We start from the raw sequence: 21,847 nt of genomic DNA, 5'->3' as shown, positions 1-21,847 counted from the left end.
TTCTCTATTTCGAGTTGAACCTTTATGTAGTCACATGAGGCTTGTACCATCATCAAAAAAATATTGATTAATGGATGGCTTTTTGATATTACATCCCTCTTTCCGTTCTGGCATAGAAGAAAAAACAATCTGGTTGCTGTGTGTGCGCTGACGGGATTACTTCTGCGCATACGAATAATATATTGCTGACTACTTCCACAAAAAGTGTATTCACATGTTTTTTTTCCAAGCACATGTGCTCATTTATTAACTTACATAGTGGAATAAAAACATTTGTATTAGTTTTTTGCCGTATTTAACATAAATTATCCAAGATGGATACGTTTTCGGTATCGAGTTATAACTTTTGTTTTTTCTTGGAGGGAAGAGGAAGATTTTTTGCGTGTGTCGTGAACCCAATGTTTCAAAAACAGAAAAAAGCTCACTTTTAAAATATATATCTTTACGATTCGAGATGTTCTTATCTGATTATCATATCATAGAGTAAAAGTAAAATTAAATTATACTTACCGAAGGAAAAGTTTGTTTCCATAAAAAAATCCGATGCGCTAATTTTATGTTTTCTCGGCGTTTCAAGCCATTCTGGATCCAATGAGACCAAATTTGGAAGAAGTAGGAGGACTAGTGTTTATCAATTTTGCACGACGTTCAGCCAAATCGTTTCTCTGTAAATAGCAGAAAAGTGTAAAAAATTTCGTCCACGTTTTAGCTCTCAATCCTAAATCAATTTTGAAAAATCAAAAACTGAAAATAATACTGATTAGTTTTGGATAAAAAACTACCGGATCGTTTTCCTCTGAATTAACTGTTGAAAAAAATATTTTGGCCGACAGATATCATGGTCTTATAAAGTGTTACGGCCCTACGACAAATAGTTTAATTTTAAAAATATTATAGTAAAAATTTATTTTTGTGATGTGATGAGTCAAACATAATAAATTCATTAAAATTTAATAAATAAAATAAAGCTACAATTTTTAGGCATACAAGCGCGTGTTGGTGCAATATAATTAATATAATTACAGCTAATTCAAATGTGTTTGAGAAAATTCTATTCGAAATAGCAATATTTAGATTTAATTGAAAGCGATAAGTTTATTTTTGAAATAACCAGTTGAAAATTTTATCGAAATATCTAAATTTCGATTGATTAAGTCAATTCTTACACATTTCGGTAAGTTTGTGCAACACGCCTTAAGGCTAAATGCCACTTTCAACTAGTTAATTAATTAATTCAAACAGAAATGTATAAAAAAGTACCAAATATCTAGAAATAATCTGAAAATTAAAGTAATCATACGATGATGAAATCATTTTTGAAATAAAGTGTCAACATTCTCAAAGACTTTTCAAATAATTAAAATTCTCAGAATCATATTTCGATAAGTTTCAATTTTTTCAAAATTGTGATTATTGTCATATATCGAAATTTAATTTTAATTTTTAATGGCTTTCAACCGGGTAGTTATTAAGCTTTACGTTACATAGTCAATAGTTTTGCATAGTTACATATAATAATATATAAATAATAGTCAAACCAAAGACAGGTCCATAGTATGAGAGCACCACAAAATCGATGTTTTCCTTTCTCTCCCTTGTTCAATATACCCATTACTATTTTCATTAATCAATTTTATACCATTTTATTCATTTTCCTTCCCATACTTTTTGCATGCTACCTGGTCCTGTACTTCGACTTTCAGTTTCCTGTATTTTTTCTCCTCGCGTAAGTCAACAATCATCTGCATTCTTCTTCTATCCCCTTCTTTAGAAGACACATTTTGCAGAATGGGTCTGATTTGCTTTCTTCGGTGCTCATTGTCAATAAAGTTACTTTTTCGCCCATTCTTCTAAGGACATCTTTATTTGTTACCTTTTTTATCTTCGTCTCCAGCACCAAATTTCAAAACACTCCAGATTTTATCGGTCTTTCTTAGAGTCCATATCTCTGATCCATAAAAAAGCACACTTCGTTTAGTTATTTTATTCATTTAATGTTCGTTTACAAAACGTGAAGTTTTAGCAATTCACCTAAAGCACGATGTCATACTTCAATTTTATTCAACTGATGCCTGCAAGTATACTTTTTTTATAATCCCTATGACATACCCAATTCTAAATATGCTCACAATATTTTCTTTGCGTATTACTCCTTCAAAAATATCTTTCATATGCAAAGGATGACAGTTTTTATTTGAAACTGAAACAAAGCAAGAGGGCGAGTCGTGTAGTGAAATTCAACTTTAAATTAATTCTTATGCAACGGAAAGCTCTGCCACTTGCAGCGGGCACTTTGTCGTTCCGCATATCAAAAAGTAATCGCTTATGCTTTTGAATTCGAAAAATATAGGAAGTTATCTTAGAATTGCTCACTTTGGTGTTTAATAGTTCTAGGAGGATAAATCTCATTCCGATGTGACTATTTGGAATTTACAAGATTGGTTGCAAATTAGATATTAAAGTCGACAGTAATTACACTTCTATTTGTAGAAGATTCAAATCCAAATTACTTATTGATAGCATGTTGTCGTAAGAGTGACGGAACTTGATTCAGGGGTCCCAAGTTCGATACCTACTTCGAGCAGCCTGTTGTCAGGCAGAAGTGACAACCATTTTTACTTGGAAACATAGATAGCAATATGTTTCCAAGTGAAAACAGCCCTTATCCGGCATTGCTGCACCGATAAAAATACTCGCCCTATTACAGAAATTGTAATAACAATATATCATTCAGAGATGTGACTACTGATTGGATTGTCATCCGTCAAAGAGACTAGTATTAAGTCAAATCAGCACAACAGCTTATATAACTATTAGGTTCTGATTGCTATTCAAGAATAATTAAAAATAGAAAAAAAATGTTGAGATAAATTCCAGGTATTATGAAGTCTAATAGACCTAATCTTGAACTTAGGTTGTAAGATTACTATTCGCTTACTAAAAGATAAAAGAAGTCAATGCGGGCGTGAATTTGATTTAGGAAGAAACTAAGAATTCTTTTGATATACATATTGATAAAGAAACCAACAATTGATATTTTAATGTTAATTACATCTTATAAGAAAATCGTCACATTGGAGGAATGGTTAACCAATGGGTGGTTAACCAATTTATACCAAAATTTTATTTGCTTTTCAAATACCGAAAACCACATCAGACTTCAACGTTATTAAAAATATTTAGGTACTTGCACAAAGAAAAACAAATATATTACTTATATTACTTATAGTTTTTGTACAATATTGTCATTTTTAAAAATTGGTAAACTTACGTATTTGCTAATTCCATGAAATTCTACCCTATATATAAATGTCGACATACACATGTGATATTACATACAAACTAAGACAAAATACAAAATATTAATTTGAACTTGAAAATTCAGATTTTAACCATATAAAAAAATAATAATATTCTTAGAAATAAGGATATCCTTAATATTAATTATCTTTACATAGCAATGATTTATTTGTTTATTATTCGTTCCAACAAAATTATGAAAAGCGACTGGAGTTTCTTTTGACATCTAATTTAAAATCGATATAACAAACTCCTAATGGCAACGATCAAAGAAAATCATACATTTCAAAAGAGAAAAAGGAGGAACAAGTTTATTAATTAATTGTGTTTTATTTGCATTCGATTCAAAATGGGTCTATCTGTTGATATAACAAACATTTATCTGTGTACATATATATATATATATATATATATATATATATATATATATATATATATATATATATATATATATATATATATATATATATATATTAGAGTGGTCCTTAATATAGACATTTTCGAATTTTCTTGCTCCCAAGGGCTCAAATGGTTCCAAATTGATAAAAAACAATTCTCTGGTTTAATGTTGTAACAATGTTTAATTTTCAAAAAAAATTTCATGCTATTTCCATGCAAAGTTTGATTGAATTGCTCACTATCTAAAATTTAATATTAAGAGCTAAAACTTTCAGAGAAACTATTTGAGCCCTTGGAAGCAAGGAAATTCGAAAATGTCCATATTAAAGTCCACCCTGATATATATATATATATATATATATATATATATATATATATATATACATATTCGTGTATTAAGAATTGCTGCTTGTTATTCTTTCAAAAACTCGAGTACATCAGAAATGATTTGACCTATTTTATTAACCATGAATATGAATATGATGGTAGTTCAGGGAAAGTAAAAGGTCAGAATTTTTTAGCTAAATTAATATTTAACACTTTCAAATGTACAACCATTTTGGCAGTGAAAATTATGAAAAGGTGGAGCCTCGTGGCGAAGTCGTTGGCACGTGGGTCTGCCACCCCAATATCAAGCAGTAGCAATAATAATAAACTGTCCTTCCAAAGCTATAATAAAAAGCCAGCCCTATTAGATAAATTCTAATAAAAATGAATTAAATATTAATGGATCTATCTGAATTGTTGATTTACCATCTAAAAATACAAGACAAGAAAAAGATTCAGCCCAACAGCTTATAGAACATAAAGTTCTAATTTCTATTGAAGAAAACAAAAACAATATTCCTACTGTAAAATCTGTTATCAATAAGATTTTTTGGGCAATTTTAGGTAAAGTAATCGATTATACTAATGTTCCTTGTTAATTCTAAGAAACCAAGACAAACTTCGTGTGAAGTGAAGTACCTAAAGTCGATGTGAAGTATAATAGTTACTACTAAGTAAATAAATATCACGAAGTTCACCGGATCACCTAGGATTGAACATGTTTTCACCTAGAAGCAATTTTTCACGTGCATCTAAATATTTAAACAATTTTATATATTGCAACATATAAAATACGCTGTGACGTGTACTTATAGTAGAATGTCAAAAAGCGCGCACTCGTTCTGTGACATACAGCCGACTGTCAACTGAGCTTCATTTTTATTCCGCCCGTTTTACTAAAGCTGACAACAGCTTACACTAAAGTACACCAGCATTTTTCAATTTCTCGTATTCTCTATAAGAAATTATAAATAGGAAAACTTCGGGAAAAAACATTACGATATAGCAACTTGTGAGGAAAATGATTTTGCATACCGGATTCTATGGCCCTGACTTCAGCAGTTGGCTTTGCTATTTCACGTTGCATCGCATTCGGATGCATGCGAATATTTTTGTAGAGGTATATTTACTTTGAATAGGATTTCCGTGCAGCCTTTGAATAAGCAAAAAAAAAAATTTGCGATTTCGACAGTATCAGAATATTCACTTAAAATAAAGATCAAATCTTTAAGTTGCGGATTTCACATATGAAGAATCCTGGCTTAAGTATTAAATTTGAAATTAATCATTATGATAAAGCCAATTTATCAGTAAGAAGTTCAATAACATTGCATATAATTTGCAAAACTCAAAGCTGCTAATTAACATATTTGACAAAGATTTCTGCAGGTTTCTTAATGACAGGACATCATCAGGATTAATAAGGAGAAGCTAGAACATTCCACTCTGTACAAGTTAAATCAAAATTGCTACTTATCATATAATCCAAGATTTTGCAAATCAAACTTAATGAAAAGGTTTAAATATCAACTATAAAATCCAATTATAAAATCCATCTTTATCTTTGAATAACATTGAGGAGCCAAAAAGTCTTTCCAGAGTCTAGATCTTAAGCTAAAGCATAAAGCTTCCAAGAAAAATAACACAAAAGTTTATAATATAACTTTAATGCATTTTCTTATTACTACTAATTTGAAAAATCTGTTCCAAAAAGATTTAATTATTTTATAACAACCAATAGTAATTTATATGATTTTTGATTTCTCCAACATTGGTACATCAAAATTTCTTGACAGAATCGTGAAATAGAAATTTAAAAAGATTTATAGCACCAAGAATAATCCTTTCAATGACAGACTCACTTCGTAAGTCTGAAATTATTTTCATTTGCCAAAAAAGCATTTTCTATAGATTGAATCACAAATCGTTAGTCTTAAAATGTTATTTTTGCAATTGTAGGTTTGTACATTTATTTTTAGTATAAATGTAATAAATTTATAGTAATTAATATATCAATGGTATAAATGGTAATTAATGGTGAGTAAAATCGTAAATAACGATTGAAAATAAAACTATGATTGGCAACCAAAGATTAAAAACTGAACTAAAATTTGCTAAGTTAAAAGAACGATTGTTACTTATTGTACAAGTAAAAATGTCTAAATTACCAATCATAAGAATGCTTAGTAACTATAACATTCATCATCCTTTATAAAAAGTAATTTCATTCCAAAGAAAAATATATTTTCTTAAAAATCATTCACTGTATTTTTTTTTGTTTATTTAGAAATGTAATCAAATAAGATTTATTCTTGAGATTTCTTTTATGTTTCTCCGCCCGAAGGAAATTGAAATGTTAAACATCAGAAGCGTAGTTTTCATAAAATGATTTTTTAATAAAAGTATATTAACCAGAAGAAGCTTTAAAATAAATTTAATATTGCATATTATGTAAAAAAGAAACAGAGTGCATACATGTTCTACATAATTTTAAAATATAAAGAAACGGTATATCTGTATATTTTTTATTCAAATTGCATTTAGTGTGATTTTAATATTTGTAAGTAAATGAAATGTCAATTGAATAGTTCGAATCACTAAATAAATTAATAATTAAAATAATGATGTATGGCATCGTGTCTTAAAACAAATTGCTGGAACTTTCGGAATTGCTGTAATGAAATATTCGAGAAATTTCAAAAGTTTTAAACAGATTACTGTTAATACTGTAACTTATTAATCGTATTCCATAAATATTTTATAGATCTTTTGTTATATTTGGGCGACGACCTTCATGATTTTTTACAATAATAAAAAAATAAACAGACACCGCCGACGCAAGCAATATGGTTTGCGAACCACTCTAATCGGATGCGAATTTTTAAAGTCGGCACGTTTTTTATCAAGAGAAATTCATTGTTTTTTAATAATTCAAACAGGTTGATCAGTACGCCCAAAATCTTCGACTAAAAATTATATCCACATATACACACATCAATTTTTTTCCAAGGAATCCCAAAATGTTCAGATACGTCTGAAACGTCGAGATATGCAAAAATTTTCATTTTCGATTTTTGGACGATTGCAATAACTTACCCTACGTAAACAATGTCATATAAATAATTCAAATTCAATTATTCAAAATTTGACCAGAAGTACATACATAAAGAAATTAACATATTGTCAAGGAAATTTTATTTTTTGCTATGATCATTTTGGTTCATTAAAGAATTGAGCATTCCTGTATTGCAAAGAAGCCTTAATCTATATCGGGAACCGAAACTAAGAACACTTGGTAAGATACGATTATGAGTGTATTTTTAGCCCAGAAACAGGACCACGCTCAAGACTATTAATAAACCAGAATTTATCGGACGGCGGGAGCGAAAAATATCTCGCTGGACGTTTGTGATGTTTTATCGAAGATTGCGAATGAGGATTCGGAGTCGTGATATTCAAATGACTTTGAATTGTAAAAAATATATGGAAAATATTATGTGTGAAAATCTATAATTGGTATGTATTGCCATCAAAATCTTCTTGGTAAAAAGAGTATTTGCGCCCCAATGTCAAAGTTATTGACAACATTTAATTAATAAAAAATAGTTTATTTCCGAATGATTCTTTCGAAATTGTTAAAAAAATATTTGTATGAATAAAGAAAGTGAATATTTCTTTTTGTTTCAACAACTATCAGAACTACTAGAACTACATGACCCACATTTTTGAAAACTTAACCTGATTTTTGCAACCTATAGGTAAATCCTTCTGTGTGGCGATTATATTGGATAGAATATGTGTATGTTGCAGCAATGCCCCCAAAAGGCTAAAATCAATTAAGATGATTTCTGAGATCAATGAACTCGAGTAAAGTTTTGGTATGACACTTCTTAAGGTTGGCCTTCCAAGGTATTTACAGATTCATACAAATGATTTAAGGCTAAAACAAAATAATTAAATTAAATATTTTAATTTAGAACTTGACTAATACAATTACTATTAAAGAGACAACGTACGAATTGAGCTTGTAAATTCATTTATATAAAATAGAACATGGACATTATTTAATATTTGAGGTACTTTAATATTTAACATTCTTTAATATTTAATATTTAAAATTAAATCCCGATTTGCTTCGATTTGAAAAATATTAAATATTTAAACTTGATTGCATCATATAAATATATTTCACAAAGACTATGTAAATAATAATTAATACTATTATCTGAACTAAATATTGTGTAAAAAATGGTCAATACGACTTTACGTCGCCAATTTCGATTTTGAGCTATTACAATATAAGTAATATTTATTGCGTTAATTTTTCCACATGTGGCAAAATTTTGTGACAATTTGTATTGAATTATTTTTAATGATCTGGTTTACTCCAAAATACGAAACGTTTTTACACAAAAGATTGTAACAAAGCCTTCGTTGAAGCGTGAAATAGATATTCCGTTAAACTATACAATTTCCCAGAGGCAAACGTATGAATATGAAATGAAAATGAATTTCGTGAATAAAATAAGCAAATACAAACCAAATTCAGGTATAAATTTAATTAATTTCTAGTTCAAATTATTAATTTAATTTCGGACATAGAAATTAAAAATATTAGAACAGATGATTCTGAAAGAAGAAAATTAATTGAAGTTACGGCCAAACAAAGATAATTTTTAATCATTTTTTGTATACGAATGAAAAACCCTAATTTGTAACTCAATAATATAATCGAAACATTCTTGTTTGGTTTTTATAATATTTGAATCAATCAATAAATGAAAATTTGATGAAGATAAATAGCAAAAGACAATGTCAAATTTGAATTATTAAGTAATTCATTCAAAAAATGTTTATATAAACTGACTTAGCTATAAACGTCGTTCGAAGTTTGTTAACAATTTTAGTAATCATAGGTTTTTATAGGCTATTAAAATTACACCAATTCTACGTGCAAAGTAGCAAAGTAGTATTTTATTTCTCATTATTTCATATTATGAAAAATATTTAACGGTTATGATTTATTATCACGAGACAGATACAATTAAAGTTCCAATTAAATATCAAACAAAGTCTCATTTAACTTTTAAAACAAACGTCTCTCTCACAAAATGGTAACAAAACCAAATGAAAGTTAAAAAATTCTTTGACATACATTTTCTTAAAACAAAAAACACTACGTGCAGCACAAAGTAAAAAATCCCTAAATAAAAATAAAAAACTACTTTTGTAGCATTCATTATCTCTTCCGCACGTATTACTCGTGCAGTGATATCAACGAACATCAGAGTTATAATTTTTCTTTTTATATATTTAAAATAATTTTAAGCTTTTAAGCTGTAACGGTCTTTTAAAGATAATCATAATTTTAATTTTTGCGAAAGCTTTTACGAAGCTTTAAATGTGAAATTATTATTGCAATAAATTAATATCATTGTCAATTTTTTTTTTATTCAACTATTCAACTAACTTTTTTCCAAGAAATTAATAGTGTCGATTGATATTTTGGCAATTTGTAAAATTGTTTTTCTAAAACTTACATAAATCGTATAAAATTTTGAATTGATGAATTTTAAATAATTTTTGAAAACTGCAGCGATTAAAACTTTTTGAAGGATCTTCAAAATAAAAATGTATATATTTTCTGCATCGATGTGAATAACTTTTTTATCACTAAGTGTAGCATACTGCATATACAAATCAATGAATAACATATATAACCTAATAGATCCACATTATCTTATTGGTTTTGCAACATAAAACAAACTCAGATAGTAATACAAAATAAGTCGAATACGATACATCTTGTCCCCCACTTGATTTGTTTCCAAATCGAACATTTTGAAAATTCAATAATGTCTAAATGAACTATTTCTATATGTTCCCAATTGTTTAATTCATAAAGAGATCGACATCAACTCTAAGCCTAACAAATACAAGAGCTACCTCAAGGATCACCCAAATCCATGCCAGATAACTGCGCCACAACAATGCCACGGGAAAAATTAAAAAAATAAGTTTATTATATATGGAATTATGTGAATCTTAAAATGACTGACATTGGCAGAGGATTTTGTATTTTTGAAGCTCCTATCGTTTTTCAAAAATTTATCTATTAACCTATTAGAACAGGTGTAAATAAATCGTATAAAAAATAAATAACTAGTTGGTTTGGTATTTAGCCTTGAGGCAAATTACATGAACTTCCCGATATGTGTAAATAATCGACTTGATCAAAAAAATGTGTAAATAATATACTTCATCAATCCTACTTTAAAAAAAACGATAATAATTTTAGCAAAGTTTGACGAATTTTTAAAATTAAACTACTTGTTGTAAGGCCGTAATATTACAGTAAGTTCTATAACACCATGATGTATATCGCCAAAAAAAGTTCCATGAAAGAAGGATTAAATTTTTTTTTTCAACAGTTAATTACAAGAAAACGGCTCGGTAGATTTTCACCTAAAATTAATCAGTATCATTCCCAAATGATATCTTTCGAACAGTTTTTGATTTTTCAAAATCGGTTCGGTAGGATGAGCTTAAATGTGGACGAAAATTTAACACTTTTTTTCAACAGTTAATTACAAGAAAACGGCTCGGTAGATTTTCACCTAAAATTAATCAGTATCATTCCCAAATGATATCTTTCGAACAGTTTTTGATTTTTCAAAATCGGTTCGGTAGGATGAGCTTAAATGTGGACGAAAATTTAACACTTTTTTTCAACAGTTAATTACAAGAAAACGGCTCGGTAGATTTTCACCTAAAATTAATCAGTATCATTCCCAAATGATATCTTTCGAACAGTTTTTGATTTTTCAAAATCGGTTCGGTAGGATGAGCTTAAATGTGGACGAAAAGTTTTTTCGAATTACAAAGAAACGGCTTGACAGATCGTTGCACAAAACTGACAAACGATAGTCCTCACCGAAATACATCAAATGGCTTTTAAATTTCTAAAATCGGTTCAGGCGTTTTTGAGAAAACGTCGATCAAAAGTCTAATTTTGACAAATGCCAAAAAGACCATACTGATTTTTGCAAACTTTGACTAATTTTTAAAGCTGAACCAGTTGTCGTAGGGCCGTAATATTTTAGTATGACCTAGAAAACTATGGTATCTTTCGTCAAAAAAATAATCATAAAAATCGTCAAATTTTTTTTTTAAAAACTTTATTACAAGAAAACGGCCCGGCCGATCTTAACCAAAAACTAATCAGCACGATTCCCAACCAATATCTATCGAACGGTTTTTGAATTTTCAGAATCGATTCAGAATTGCGGGCTAAAACGTGGACGAAAAATTTTTCACTTTTCTGCAATTTACAAAGAAACGGCTTGGCCGATCGCCGCACAAAACTCAGAGACGATTGTCCTCATCGAGATACATCAAATGGCTTTTAAATTTTTGAAATCGGTCCAACCGTTTTGGAGAAAACGTCGATTTACGGCAAAAAATCTGTTCACACACACACACACACACACACACACACACACACACACACACACACACACACACACATACTTTTTCCAAATTTGGTCTCATTCGATTCAGAATGGCTCGAAACGTCGAGAAAACATAAAATTAGCGATTCGGATTTTTTGATGAAAACATAAACTTCTCCTTCGGGAAGTTAAAAACTTAATAACTTAATAACTTAATAACTTAAGTCACTTTTATTCCGTTGTGTAACAGATGGAGGCAAAATTATTTTACATGCGTTAAAATAAAAGATCATTTGCTAATGAGTATGTAGTATTAATGGTATAATTAGTACACTGAATTTCATATTGCATCAGGCATAACTGATTAACTTTAAATAGGGTAAGTCAGCGGTTTCCAACCTGTGGGGCGCGCTCCCTCAGGGGAAGTGCCAGATTGTTTTATGGAGGGCGCGTATATTCGTTTCCAGAATACTATTTTCGAAAATAACCCACAATTTTCGAAATGATGTTGAAAAATAATCAATAAAATTAGTTATTATAGATATTGCTACATATAATACCGCATATTAATTTGTAGCCTGATAATGTCAGTTGAGTATTTATAAAATAAAATTGTTGCAAAAATTAAGGGGAGTGCAACAATTTTTATTAGAGCGGGGAGGCGCGGTGCAAAAAAAGGTTAGTAAACACTGGGGTAAATCGTAGTATTGGTAAAAAAAATAGTGAATCAAATTTTTAGCAAATCTTTACGTTTCAAGGTCTTCTGAAAATTTTGGAAAACTTTGAGGAAAACTGATGTTTGTATGTGTGTATGTATGTTCGGATACAAAGTTTGTGTACGATTTCGATGTGAAGACATGCTGATAAGTTTTTGGCAAAGACAGGTCAAGTCCTTTTGGAGGAAAAAATGCCAATTAAGTTTTTGAGAAAATGGAGCGGCAGATTTGAATGATTTAAAAAACATCACTTGTATTGACTTGTATTTTAAGAAAGTAGGTTCGGTGGTAAAAGAATGATGATCAAAATGATCACCAATACAAAAAATGATTATCAGATGTTTTGTGAAAATTTTACTAACAAGTACAATATTTGTCAGCAATTCTATGGGTATCGTACCAAGATTTATAACGTATAACGTATAGAGTTCACTTAAATAGGATTTAAAGATAAAATTTTTAAAAAACCAAAAGAGAGAAATTGGCGCTCAAAAATGATCATTAGACATATGCATATCAAATTACCAGATATTTTATGAAAATTTCAGTAATGAGTTCAATATTTGTTACCATTTCTATAGGTCCAGTACCAAGACTTATAATGTTTGAAGTCACCCACTTAAATGGGTTTCAAAAATAAAAAATAAAAAAGAGCAAACAAAAAAAAATTGGCAAGTGGTGCTCAAAAATGATCATTAGACACACATGCTACGGAAATTTTATTATTGAGTACAATATTTGTTACTATATCTATAAGTTCTGTACCTAGATTTATGATATTTAAGGGCGGGGGGGGGTTTTGTTTTGACAAAAAATTACGAAATATCACGTGGGAGAGAGGGGTATTGTAAGATATCACGTATATTTATTTTTTACCTAAAACTTAAAAAAAAATCCAAACATTTAAAAAAAATAAAAAAAATAAAAAATTTATCGTAACTAAAAATGCACGTGATGTTTGGTGAGGGTAGGAGGGTAATTTTGAATATCACCACGTATCACCAAGGGAGAGGAGGAGTCCAAAATTCCTTAAAAATCGATCACGTGATTAATGGACGCCTCTAAAGTTCGCTTGAATGGATTTCAACTTTAATTTTTTTCAAAAATTTCAAAACTATAAAAAATTACAGAATATTAAAAAAAAACTTCTAATTTATTCAAAAAAGTTAAATCTAATTGGAGCAAACTTGAGAAAAAAAGCATGTATAAAATATAATTATTCTAAATCAATGTCTAATAAATCATTGTAAATTAGTCAATTGAGTGAAATGAGTTTTAATTAAATATACTTTAGTATTTATGGAATGCGTTCCACTAATGTTTCCAAAGTTTTCAATATTTGTTAAAGCTTTTGAAAATTTGAAATTACGGTACGGGAAGTCCCAGACTTAAATTTGCCTTAATTCACGATACACCACTAGTTTTCGTAAAGCTATCACAAATAAAATAAAAACATTGATAACATAAAAATGCAGCATAAGCAGTACATGAAAGTTAGGTGCACTGCCAGAAAAAGAGTATTTCAATGAAAAATGCAGCATTGAAACAGCAAATTACGTATAATGTATATATTCCTCGTATGATTAGTTAAATCTGGACATTTGTCCGTTTGTTCGACCTGCATAGATATATGATACCACCTTTCTATTTATACAACACATGAACAACACATCGTGAGAACGTCACAGCCATCGGCAGAATGCGTCAAAACGTAGTCGCCCACGCGTCCAAGGCAAACACACGTGCAAGAGCAGTTTTATGATACTTGATAAACATCGTCAAAGTTTGACGTTTCAAAAGGAAAATCTCAAGAAAACTCCACTCCACGATATGTGTGACATACATTTTATACGAGAATCGATATCGCACATGTGTTAGGGTATATAAACATATATTAGAGATTGCTCGAAGGAAGGTGTCAGGTTATTCGATATTGCATCCATATGGAAATTATGAAATGATTTGCATTGGCAAGGCGTTTAAATGATAACGTGGATCTCATGAAACTAGCAAACTCCACCAGATGGTTTCGTGAGAAAGATGAAGAAATTTTTTGTTTGTTTTATATTTGAAAAGAAAAAATTTAATTTTATTACACAATAGTAATGAATTTATTTCGATTACAAAAATCGAAGCGTCTTTTAGTTGAACTTCTCTGAGTAAATAAAAGTGAATCCGCAAATTATCCGTTTCATTGAAGTGCTCTTTGGTAAACCAATTTTTTTTGTTTTTTGGCAACGTATAACTGGCCATGTGAAAAACAATGATTTTCTAAATAATTTATTTGAAATTTATCTAGCAAACACTAAGCGATTGGCCTTGCGACTTGTTATTGCTAACGCAAGGCGAACTGGAAATTGCAATCGTATGTAGTCAAACGAAAGATCAGTCGGAATCATTGGTATGTCACCAAATCGCCAGCAATTTTTGATTGGATTGTGAAATTCAGTGCGTGTACATCATTCTTTGCGGCAAGATTTGCTCGTTGACTTAACCAAGCATAATTCTGATAATTCTCACTAATGTCATTACTCGAATTCTTAATTATGGTGCGTGAAGTTCCAGCAATTTGCATTAAGGCACGATGCCATGCACCACTAATTTTCTTAGCTATAAACCTCACGGAGTCCGAGACCTTTCCAACGAATGCAAAATCTTCGAAATCGGTTCGTGCGTTCTGGAGTTATATCGTATGGAAGGAAAACCCGACTTATTTTTATATAATAGATAATAGTCTATAATTTTCATAATCACGTACCCCATATTAGTTGCTTTTGGCAATTATAGTTTCTAAGTTACATTTTTCTTACTAATATTTTAATAAACATTATTACTGTAGTTAAAATCTTAGGTAAATTAATTTGTAAAATCTAGTTCATATGGCACTCACTCTTCAATCTAAGATCATGAACTTGCTAAATATTTCATATCCAATTTCAAACAAATGAATTTTTGACACATGAAACATTAAATTCTAAATCATTTTTTCAATAAGTAGAAATATTATTTTGTATTTAAATAATTTAGTAAAGTAAGCAAAATACAACATGCATAAGTTTTCAAAAATAATGTATTATGGACGTATTGCGTTATTTATTAAACTAAATTATATAATTTCATCTGCCAACACATATTGTATCTTAAATTGTTTTAATTTCTGGCACATCTCAGCTGGTTTTAATACTGTGATTTTTAAAACGTCAAATTTTTTTCTGTAAAAATCTGTAACGGTCTGTTCAAAATTACATTTTCACGTTATGTGTAAAACTGTTCTAGTTGCAAGTTCTTTATTCTAAAAGCCGAAAAGCAACTATTTAAAAATCGATTTATATCATATAATGATTGAATTTCCAAATTGAAAAATTTCAACAATTCACCGATGGAAACAATTGTTTGAAACCAATTTGTCAACGTAGGTACTCCAATATGAAGCAAGGCTATAGAGAATGCAATGAATAACTGTTTCACAGACTGATTGGACATATTATATTCATCAGTTTTTTTCAGTGCAATATCAATCTTTATTACAAAACTCGGTACCAGTAAAAAGCATTCGTGAATAAATAAGTTGACAAAATAACTACAGTTTTGTGATATTTAAAACCTTGGCGATATTCGAAAATCGAGCAATACAAACGTTATCGAAACTGCAATTCTAAGTTGAACACGAATGTATACAGATATCATTAGCTAATAGTTCCCGCAATAAGTATTCGACCCCCTTCGAAAAGCCTGATGCAAGCAGTAGTGACTTTGGTTTTCATATAACATATATAAAATAACACTTTTTCAAATCAGGTTTTACAAAATAGTGATTATAGTTCCAAAATCTATGTATCTTTTTCTAAAAAAAAATATTTGTAAAATTATACTAAACGTTCACAAACACATGCGAGCTTAGACTGACTTGACACGTTGAGTTAAATAAAATTAGCAAATGAGAACTCAGGGAAGAATCAAAGCTTTTCCCTTTGGGACCTTAGTAAATATCTCATCTAATAATTCAAGCAAAGCTCGTAAATTTTTCAAATATTTACATAAATGCTATTTTAAACATTTGACACATCATATTTCCAGCAACTTTAATAATAAACAAGTATTCTAATTTATTCTTTCGCAAAAATTGCTTCGAACAAAATGCACCCTAGCGTATAATACGCTCTGCGCCTCTGACGTTTCTGTCTTGATTTTGTCTTTAATACGAAGTCCCTTCAGAGAACGTTTAAAAAGTTTTTTCGGCGGACTGGTTCCTGTTTTGCAAATTCGGGTTTTTCAGGTTACCAGTGCCAGTAGATACCTTGCATTTCGCTGTTTTTGTTGCCAAATAGAATTAAATCGGCGATACAATAACAAATCAAGTCGAAAGTAAAGTGAGGCGGAAAAACAATTTATTGATTTCAACTCACTAAAATAATAAAGGTGTGTATATATATATATATATATATATATATATATATATATATATATATTATATAAAATTCTTCTGTAATAATGTATGTAAATATACTCCTAAACGATTATTCGGATTTTGATAAATTTTTCTAAAGTTTATTAAAGGAATTTTTTAAGATGTATGTGAAAATATAGTAAGATAAAACAACTTGTCATTGTTTGACATTGAAAACATGTTGATACATGAGAACTGTCATCTGCCAAAAATGTCGATTCACTTGAAATTTGAACTTATTTTCAGCGAGCCTTGAGAATATAAGTATACAATATTCATATTTATAATTATGAATAAGAAAAATGTAATATCTACAATATTATTGCCGAGAACCAGCTGAGATGAGCCAGAAATTAAAACAATATAAATACAATATATGTTTGGCAGATGAAATTATATATGGCATATACATTTTTTTTTTTAATTTATGCATGTTGTATTTTACTTTACTAAATTATTTAAATACAAAAGAAAATTTCCACTTATTGAAAAAATGATTTAGAATTTTGTTTCATGTGCCAAAAATTCATTTGTTTGGAATTGGGTACGAAATATTCAGCAAGTTCATGATCTTAGATTGAACAGTGCCATATGAACTAGATTTTACAAATTAATTTACATTAGATATTAAGTAAAGTAATAACGTTTATTAAATTATTAGTAAGAGATTGTAATTTAAAAATTGTAACTGCAAAAAAGCGTCTAATATAGGGTACTCGATTATAAAAATTATAGACTATTATACTCGTACATTATATAAATTATTGAAGCAATCATATTGGTTGGAAATAACAAAGGTGATATTGTTTTATTATCGTAGATACTAATATTTAAAAACTGCAGTTTCCAATACGTATATATCTTACGCTAAGACCCAAAATGTAAGGGCATTAAATCGAATACTAAGAAGTATAGGATGGTAAAGTAAATTTGGAACTTAAATTGTAGACGTGGGTACAGGATAACGTTTGTCGGGTCATCTAGTATATATATATATATATATATATATATATATATATATATCTGAGTTCGTAAGTGTGTTTAAATTTTACTACTGAACCTTATAGCCTATATAGTTCGGTCTGGAATAGTTATGGTGCAGACGTTCATTGTTTTCTAAAAATAAACGCCAAGATCTACCTACTGACCTGTTCCCTTCTGAATCGAATCGAATCGAATCGAATAAAACGGTAGCACACATAAAAGTGTCAGATAACATTTATTGCTAAAGTTATATAAAAACGACTTAATAAAATCTTCTAAAATCTAATAGAGGTAGCAGATAAAAAAGTAGTCAACAAATTTAATATGCAATATTAATAAATCAAGAAATTTTTATAGTGAATTAATGTTTATTATTTTCTCAAGTGATACTGTTTATGAAAATTCATTGTCATTGTATTCATTTTGATATTACCTCCAAACGGCCAATAAAACCCAACAAATACAGTAAATATATATTAAAAGTCCATAGTTTGAAAAAAAATTCATTTTGGGGTAAAAAAATTCATTTTTACCCCATTAGGGAAGAATTACCCTGGTTCCCCTACCACTGCTTAAAAATAATAATAATATATTCAAACACTGGCTAAGAAAATCCTAACTATAGTCTTGGTCACTTACAATTGACTTTAAATAAATAAGTGTAACTACGAACCTTCAAAAAATTCTATTAATATTTGACTGTAAATTTTCCAATATTCATGTATTTGACTGAATTTATTATCAGAGAAAATGGTATATTTTTTTGATACAACCTTCGAATAAAATCTTTCGCCCACATGAATTATTTTTATGATACCGTCTGTATATTTTGGTCCCCCACGGTTCATCGTGTTTATAAACAAGACGTCATAATTAATTGCGGATTCAATATTTCCAATTTCGTTTTATTTTCTAAATCAAAATTGAAAAAAATTATAAACGTAAATTCCTATCCAACGATGTGAAATTATACCTAGATAGTAAGCAATTTCACATATGTGATAATCAGTTGATGTAAACTTAATTTGTAAGATTATAGACCAATTAGTCATAAAGTAACACATTTCATATGTGAAAATAAAAATGGTAAAATACGAAAATATTTTCTACATAGTATTATAATTTTAATAGTATAGTATTAACTCAAATAAAAATTTTAGTTAATTTTTATAATTCAATCATTTTTCGAGTGCCTCTAAAATTTTAGGATTTTCGTTTAGTTCTGTATTTGCTATGTAATTGACCGTAAGGAGGTAATATTAAATTGGACAAAATAATTTTGGGGTAATGATTTGAACAATGAAACTCAAAAAATAAAAAAGTATTCTATTATTTTAAGTCAAAACAAAAAAGTAAAAAACCAACTGTAGTAAAAAATTGATATGTGTAATATAATGTTATTGAAGTATCGAATTTGATTTTGAAGAATTATTATTATTCGCTTAATTAGCGAAACCAATTGAAAATAAAAAAATTAAATAAAGTGTAGAAATTGTAATTGTGATAATATTAATAATAATTTTTTATAGAAAATCTGTCTAATAATATAATTCAATAAATGAGAAATATCTAATAATTCAAAATAATTTAAATGCTTAGCAAATATTTAGCAATCATTTAAATAGGTCCAAAATATTTTATAAACGTTTCCAATATTAATAACATCATTGCACTCGACATAGTCATATATGGAATTGAGTATTAAAATTTAATCCCAACAATTTCAAAATTCACACGGATAATTAAAAATGCTCATTCAGAGAATAAATATAAATAAATATATATATATATATATATATATATATATTAAATACAATCAATATTTTAATATACTTTTGTAGAATCTAGAAGATAACAATGCATCTCTGTGCATATAATCGACACATGGGTATGGTGTAACAGATTTGTTTTCCAAAAAGCATCAGACCTATATCAGTATATATATACATATATATATATATATATATATATATATATATATATGTATAATATAAAAAGCCTTATAAAAATATATAAAAACTTACATTTGATAAAATTTCCAAGCGATTCATGAAAGACGCCCCATGCACGCATAATTTGGCGGCAAAGTATGCAAAGCGTTGTTATACAATTGTCACAAAATAAAACCTGTAACAACAAATAATGAATTAATTTAATCAAACGATATACATACTAATAATACAAAAAATAATAAATCTATTTATTATAATCCAGAACTATTCGAAAGATATCAGTTGAGAACGGTCATCATTAGTCTTTGATTGATTGGGCGGGCCGTTTCTATTTTCTGTATTATTATTATATTAGATATTTTGTACATCAATCTCTTTATAATCAAACATTGACAAAGTATTTTTTTGCGTTTTTAATGAAACTTAACATGACCAAAGTAATGATTACGCAAACAAACATCCTTAAATTTTAAAGGCTTACAAAAAGTGATTAACCTATAAAAATTCATTAAAGTTTGGAATAATGGCCGCTCTTAAAGGCATACAAACTCGTGCTTGTCAACGCGTATTTTGAAAAATTAGTCTAATTTGTATATTAAATCCGAGTTTATTATACTGCGATTTACAAATTACCCTGTATAGCATTAACTGTATAGAAACGATTATTAAATTAAATCTAAAACTTACCATTTTATTCGCAAATATTTCCGATAAAATCACACAAACACACGCGGCGACCTTCGACTCGGACAAAATTGCACTCGCAAGAATTAACACGACCGACCGACAACAACGAGTGCTACCTGGTTACTGAATTTGCATAATTTTTGAACAACTACTGCCCTCATCTAGGTATTACCATATATGGTCAACGATCTCGTGATGACGTCATACAACATGAGGCATCTATAGGAAATTGGGTGCAAAATATTGCACTTGGAAACCACACGAACGAAATTCATAGAATTTTAGTGTTTTGCGCAACAATTTTATTTAATATTAATAAACTGTGTGCATGTGGCATTTTGTCTAAATAATAATAGATAAAAATAAAACTAAATTGTCTAAAAAGCACATTGGTACGATGAACAGAAAATTATTTTCTTTGTTAAAATCAGTAAACAATTTTTTGTTACTTTTATGTACCATTTTTTTATTGTTTTGACATCCTAAAATATTAAAAGCTCGCAAAAATTGGTCAAATTATAACAAAACAGTAAATTTTGAAATAATGAGCTGCGCTTTTATGGCGCACATACAGGCGCGTATTTATCACTACAATTATTACAATAACAGATATTATAATACACATTTTCACTCACACCTTGTTTTATAATTAATGGCTGAATTGATTTCACGTGATAAAAAAGCAATACTAACTCACCTAGTTACAAATGAAGGCTTCAAACAAAAGCTTTAATCACAATATAAACTAACATAAACACTAACACAATCACTAACACAATATAAAAACTGTCTTGGTTTCGGTCATGGTGACGATGACGACCCGGAGCATTGGCGCCGGGTCACGCGCCTATCTTATGCCTGCGAGATGCAGAAACAAACTGAATTGTAGATTAGGAAATTGCCATAATATCTATAAACATAGATGAACAATGCCGCATTGTGAAGATGAGACACTTCAAATCTTTTGAAGTTGTATCGATAAAATATCGATATCGTAGATACAACTGCCCTCTGTAGGTGTATTTGATTTTAAATCCTATCTACAATATTTGTTTTGAAAACAGTTTAACAACTGAGCTGCAGATGATCAGTCAATGAACATATAAGTTGATATTGTGTCTAATTAATAATAACCAGCTGTACCTGTGACTTCGTTCGCGTGGAATTAAAGAAAAAGTTAAAGGGTTCTGCATTGTTATGTTATTTATTTTTAGATTTTTATGTTAGCATTATTAAAAAAAAAAATTTTATATATTTATTGTAAAATTTATTTTATATAATAAATGCTGATACAATAACACTGTTGGCCTTTCTCATGCTAATGGTGGTACATTTAAAAATACTATAATATAATATAAAATTGTGGTGCATGGCAATATGCCTTAAGGCAGAATTGTTTGATTTGAAAAAAATTATAATAAATTGATGGTCAGTTTTTATTGATTATTGTATATTTTTATTCCAAATTTTATATTTATTGAATATCAAATCAAAATACTAGAAGTTTGATTCATGTACTTATATCAAGTAATAACAAATAAAATTCTATTAGAACCACTTTAAATTAACATTTGTGATTCCTCC

At 28.8% G+C, this 21,847-nt stretch overlaps 1 long non-coding RNA gene across 1 annotated transcript; it reads right to left on the bottom strand.

The window, feature by feature from the left end:
- Positions 1–518: 518 nt before the first annotated feature.
- Positions 519–20,373, bottom strand: LOC113386983. Its single transcript, XR_003368033.1, has 3 exons — positions 20,264–20,373; positions 19,649–19,751; positions 519–665 (listed from the first exon to the last, which is right to left on the bottom strand). It is a non-coding gene; the product is annotated as an uncharacterized LOC113386983 (long non-coding RNA).
- Between the last annotated feature and the right edge of the window lie 1,474 nt (positions 20,374–21,847).

The sequence above is a fragment of the Ctenocephalides felis genome, unplaced genomic scaffold (assembly GCF_003426905.1).
Source record: "Ctenocephalides felis isolate EL2017-DRISC unplaced genomic scaffold, ASM342690v1 CF-g0.4_SCAFFOLD_03571, whole genome shotgun sequence".
NCBI lineage: Eukaryota > Metazoa > Arthropoda > Insecta > Siphonaptera > Pulicidae > Ctenocephalides > Ctenocephalides felis.
This window is presented reverse-complemented; position numbering and strand designations above follow the sequence as displayed.